At 45.3% G+C, this 6,166-nt stretch overlaps 1 pseudogene; it reads right to left on the bottom strand.

The window, feature by feature from the left end:
- Positions 1-324: 324 nt before the first annotated feature.
- Positions 325-6,166, bottom strand: part of LOC123162753 (bidirectional sugar transporter SWEET6a-like) — a 15,200-nt pseudogene continuing 9,358 nt past the window's right edge.

The following is a 6,166-nucleotide window of genomic DNA, read 5'->3' on the forward strand; positions in this document are numbered from 1 at the left end:
ATACTAATGTATGATACTACCTCCCTAATGCATAGTATCATATATTAGTATCATGTTGTACTCTATTTATTGCCATGCATGACACAAAGTAGCATAGCATTTAATATGATACGGTATCATGATATGATACTACACCCTCTCTTTCTTCATTTAATGCTATGTCACCTCATCAAAATTGCCTAGTTGGCATGCATGATACTAGCTATGATACTACCATTACGACCAGCCTTAGCATAACCGGAAGAAACTGCTTTGCCGGAGGTTCGGGCATTAGTTATCTTGACGCACCTCTACACCAGTAGAGGGGAACCTTTCTGTTGTCGCCTAGGCTCCAGGGCTCCGCACCACCGATGAGCAAGGCCCCAGAAGGAAATACACGCCGGAATCAGTGATCCCCCAGGACCGCCGCAGAACAGCGTCAACACCGTCAACAATGACGGTGGGCAGCTCAATGTTCTTCTTCTTCGGGGTCGATTTGTAGTAGACGAAGTGGAGGATCAGCTGAATGAGGCCTAAAACTGCCTCGAGCCCATTGGGGATCTACGGGCACTAGTGCAGAACCGGTTCGTAAGGCTCTATAGTGCCGGTTACATAACCGGCACTAATTTGTGGTCACTAAAGGCCCCCCCCCCCTTTAGTATCGGTTCAGCACGAACCGGTGCTAAAGGGCAACCACGTGGCACGAGCCAGCTCCGGGGACCTGGAGCCCTTTAGTACCGGTTGGTAAGACCAACCGGTACTATGAGGTTTGGGGTTTTTTTAGTTTTATGATTTCTTTTTCATTTAATTTTGTGTTTCCATTTTAATTCTTTTTCTTTTGCTGGTATTTTACGATACTACACATTGTACACGTTATATATGTATATATATATATATATATATATATATATATATATATATATATAATTTCTAGTCGAACCAATCATGCATATATATATCACATCAATGTCTCACAAATTAAACCACCATATTAATTAATTGACACATACACATATGTATAGCTATATACAATTTGTCCTACATATGAATGTTGCCTTCGGAGCCAGTGGCATTAGCCTAATTGATGCCTTCGGAGCACGATGACAATTGAAAGTGGTTTTCATGGGGCGGTAGCGGGTAATAGAATTCTCCATTCGGATTTATGACCTGGTCGAGCAAAAATCCCGCTATTTCCTCTTGAAGTGCTTCTACGCGCTCCGTTTCTATGAGCTTCTCCCGCACCTCTTTGAACTGTTAAGAAGGAGATCAATATGCATGTGTATTAGTTGTGTGACTAGCTAGATATCGATAATGGTGTAAAAATTGTGAATAGTGTTCTGACAAGCGTACCCATTGCTGTCTTTGAGATCTGCTCCTTTCGGACGCCATCATGCGAATGTTCTCGCAAACGCAGAATGCACACAGATCAGTCCCCTGCGCCTGCTTCAGGGCCTTTACGAGAATGGAATTTAATCAGATAAAAATTAATCAAGCATGATAATTAAAGAGATGGCAGCTAGCTAGCTAGCTAGTACTACTTAATTACTTACCTTGGGTCGAAACCATTGAAGCTTTTGTTTCCATTCGCCGGGCGTGACGCTGATGAATCTTGCCCAAGCCCTGCCCGCCGACAAAGAAAATAAATAAAGGGGTTATTAAATAGTTCATATCATGAAATGACGAACTAAATAGGCCGAGATATATAGTTAATAATGATTGAAATTACCTGTTGACTATCCCATACAAGATGTTAAAGTCAGTGTTTTTTGAGACTAGTGAGTCCAGTACTTCAACTGTTCCGGCGTCAACTTTAATGATACACAAGACCCAATGAAATCTGCATGCACACATGTTTACATGTCTTAATTAAGCAGGCATATGTAAGCAAAAACATGTAGCTAGCTAGTAGGCAAAAACAGAGAATTTGTAGTACAAGACAGTGTGACTCACTGGAAGTGGTAAGGAAGTAGTATATCTTCATTGTATTTGAGGCGCTTCAAGAACTCTAGCATGTTGTCCTCTACTTCCTTTGCAAGACGTTCATTTATCTTCCATGTGTATTCATTAACGGTGTTTGGGTCAATGAACCCAATGCCATAGCGTCCAGCTTTTCTCATTTCATATATCTTCATCCTGCATAATACCACAGAAAAGAATATAGAGTGAGGATAATTACAGGTAATGATTGATCTCAAAAGGATCACTACAGCTAGCTTGAGACTTAAATTATAGAAAGAAATCACTTACAGACAATAGCAACTGACGATAGATTTGTCGAGTGCGTCTTGATTGTATAACTGAAACAGTTCTGAATACTCAACGGACCCAGCTTTCTCATGGTAGTAATGGTCCTGCTTGACATTCACCATGAGGGACAATCGATCTGAAATCTTGGTAATGTTCATGTACCATTGATGCAATTCATACATTCTCGTTGGGAGGTTCTTGACCTTGTCTGGCGCGACCAAAGGTTGGCCCCGGACATATTTCCGTTTTACTTCATCCTCTCTAAGCAAAGGCATGGGCTCGATCTCGAGGAGTTGTCCAACAGTGATGTTGAGAACTTCAGCCTGCATTATATGCTCCTCCGTTATTACCACATTGCCCACCTCGGGAACATGCACTGTTTGCCCACAATAATATTGGGGGCGCGTACTGTCATCTGTTGTTGGCACAACAAGCGAGGGGATCGATTGCGCCGCCTGTTCTCCCAGCTGGGGAATGATTTCCCGCATTTTTTGGCAGCTGCTTCTTGTTTGCTCGATCCCGATGTAGACGTGCTCGCCTCCCTTTGTAGACGTGCTCGATTTAACTTCCTGATGTGGCGCTCATAGTCTGTGTCAACAGGCTTGGAAGCTGGTGGTTGAGCCATACGAATGAAGTGGTCAATCGTTTCCTCAGGCACTTTCTCCCTTGGCGGCGGTGGCGGTTTCCGTGCAAAATGGGCTTCCACCTCGGCCTTCGATATGGCTGTGATTTCCTCCTCGGACTTGTCATAAGACCTCTGCGGAAGAGGCTTGAGGCTTGGACCATATTTATACCGCTTGCCTCCGCCTGTACTTCCTGTACTACCTCGACTCGTACCGCTACGCACCATAGCTGCGGGGTGTCTCTTCTGCGATTGCTGAGGCGGCGGAGACGGCTGACGGGACTGAGTTGGACGAGGAGGAGTGGCCTAAGGTTGTGCCAGACTTGGAGGAGGAGTGGACGTCTGACGCTGTGGCGGACTTGGAGGAGGAGGATTGTCCTGACACTTTGCCGGACTTGGAGGAGGAGGATTGTCCTGACACTTTGCCGGACTTGGAGGAGCGGGAGTCTGCTGACTCGGTGGCGGACTTCGACGAGGACTCGGGTGACGCGGTGTCGGTGGCCTTAGAAAGATGATGCAATCCTTTTTCCATAGGATGATACGATGTTTGGCCTCTCCGAGAAAGCGCTCGCCGTCACCTCCAGCAATGTCAAGCTGTAGCCCCGAATATGGTGGGTCCACCACCTCATCAACCACGACACGAGCATAGCCCGCTGGAATCGGGTTGCAATGGAAGGTTGCCTCGGGGGGATTTGTGAAAGCACAGCCGTCCGCCACCTTCATGGATATGTTCTTCATTTTGACGTGTAGCTCGCAGTTAGTGTTCTCCGTGATGTCATCCACGGGGTATCTACCCAGCATTGCGTCGTCCAGGACGGAACCCACGCTGCTTCTCGGCATGGATGGGCCGGTGCTATCCAATGCTGGATCATCTGCTAGCTGCTGCAGCTGCTGAGACCCCCTTTGATGGGTAAGTGAGTCGATCTGCTCCTGCTGCCGCTGGAATTTGACTGCCAATTCCGCTTGACTTGCTTCTAGGCCTTGAAGGCGTTCATAGTCCCGCTTCCTCTGCTCCTCCTCCATCTTCCTCTTCTTCTCCTCCGCAATCTTCTTTCTCGCACGGGTTCTGTAGTCGTTGTTCCAGTCTGAAAACCCCTCATACCACGGCATAGCGCCCTTGCCTCGTGTTCTTCCCGGGTGTTCAGGATTTCCCAGGGCACGCATAAGCTCGTCGTTCTCTCTGTTGGGCTGGAACACCCCCGTTCGTGCCTCTTCTATTGCAACAAGTATCACATCGTCGGCTCCCTTCAGACTTGCCCTCGTCGAAACATTGCCTGTCTCCCGGTCCAACTCCCCCCATGCGCATAGAACCAAGTCCTGACCCTGGGGGGGGGCAGCTGTTAGTAGCCGGAGTGACACCTGCATCCTCCATCTCTTTCTCAGACTTATCCCACTTAGGCATTGCCACCGCATAGCCACCTGGCCCTAGCTTATGGAACTTATCCTTTTTTTCGGCATTCTTCTTGTTTATTCTCGACCGTTCCTTAGCTAATTTCGAATCCTTGAATTTCACGAAATTGTCCCAATGATCACGTTGGTTCTCCAGTGTTCCCTTGAATACTGGAGTCTTCCTTCCTCCGTTGACGTACTTGTTCCATTCACCATTCTTGTAGTTCTTGAATGCAGTCGCCATCATCCTAAGAGCAGCCTCTTTGAATTTCTGCACATCTGCTTCTGTGAAATGATCTGGTAGGGTGAAATGTTCCATGAGAGTATCTCAAAGCAGATCTTTTTGATTCTTGTCGACCTAAGTAACATCTGGACGTGGCTTTGCTGGCGCTCTCCATTCTTAAAGTTTGATCGAGAGTTGGTCCTTCACAAGAACTCCGCACTGACGAACGAACTTTTCCGCAATCTTCTTAGGCGCTACTGGTTTGCCAGTAGGGCCGCATGCCTCGATATTGTACTTTACGCCCGGCTTCAACTTTTTGTTCGGGCCTCGTTTCGTCCTTTTGCCTGAAGATTTGCTCGATCCGGATGGCTGAAAGAACAAAGATCGATTCGTTAATATATCTTCAAGTCATTTAAAACATTTGATGATCACCAGATGCCTGCTTATATAAATATATATACCTCGTCGGTGTTTGTTGTTTCAGGATCAACATGTTCTTCGTCATCGTCATAATCATAGTTCATGACTTCGTCGCGATCGAATATCATATCACCCTCTCCGGTGTTGTTTAGAAATTCGGAGCCGTCATAATCTTCTTCATTCTGATTATCATCTGCCCCGCGTATCATATCGAACATGGTCTGTTCTCCCTCTCTGTCGGTATTGTCTGCCATAGCTTTTGTTTAACTAAACCAAAAGAAATATAAAACAATTTAGTATTCAAATCTCGAATAATAGATATAATCTTGAATACATCGTCCAGAATAATAGATATAATCTCGAATACATCATCTCGAATAATATATAATATTGAATAGTACATCACTGGCTATTAGCTAATAAAGATCGAATACTACAGAAGAATCTAGGACCCTCGCGGTTCCTCCGGCGCGGGCGGTGGACACCCAAAGAGAAGGAACCCTCACAGGATCATAGCTGAAGTGAGATCCCCGAAGATACTGCCACGTATTGGAGAACCTGCCGCCCTCTAACGCAACCATGTAGCGATGGACGTGCTCGTCCTCCTCCCTGACACGGCGACGTACCACCTCCGGCGGGGCCGGGTCCCTCCGCACCAAAACTGGCCCACGCGAACGCCACCAAACGAGATCAGGGTCGACGACGGGACCCACGGTCGGGTTCGTCGTCAAGCGGCGCGCCCCTCCAAGCAGCACCTCCCAGTGCCAGCCCGGCGGAGCCCAGTCCCGGACATGGGTCGGCTGGACGTCGTCGCGGACGGGTCGACGGCGAGGATGCGGGCCGGGCATCGTCGAGAACAAATACTAGCTATATGCCCGCAAAAAGTAACATTTTTTAATGATTGGATTTTGATAACTAAAATTTCTAACATTTCTATATAACTAACATTTCTATAACATTTCTAACAATGCTATATATAACTAACATTTCTATAACATTTCTAATATTTCTATAACTAAAAAACAGAAAAAAATTATAACATTTCTATATATATAACTAACATTTTTATAACTATTTCTATAACTAAAAAACAGAAAAATTTCTAACAATTCTAACTTTTTTATAACTATTTCTATAACTAAAAAACAGAAAAATTTCTAACAATTTCTAACATTTCTAACAATTCTAACAATTCTAACATTTCTAACTATTTCTAAAAAACAGAAAAATGTCTAACAATTTCTTAAAAACAGAAAAATCTATAACTAAAAATGTATGTGTGTGTG

This window comes from Triticum aestivum, chromosome 7B, assembly GCF_018294505.1.
Source record: "Triticum aestivum cultivar Chinese Spring chromosome 7B, IWGSC CS RefSeq v2.1, whole genome shotgun sequence".
Classification (NCBI taxonomy): Eukaryota; Viridiplantae; Streptophyta; class Magnoliopsida; order Poales; family Poaceae; genus Triticum; species Triticum aestivum.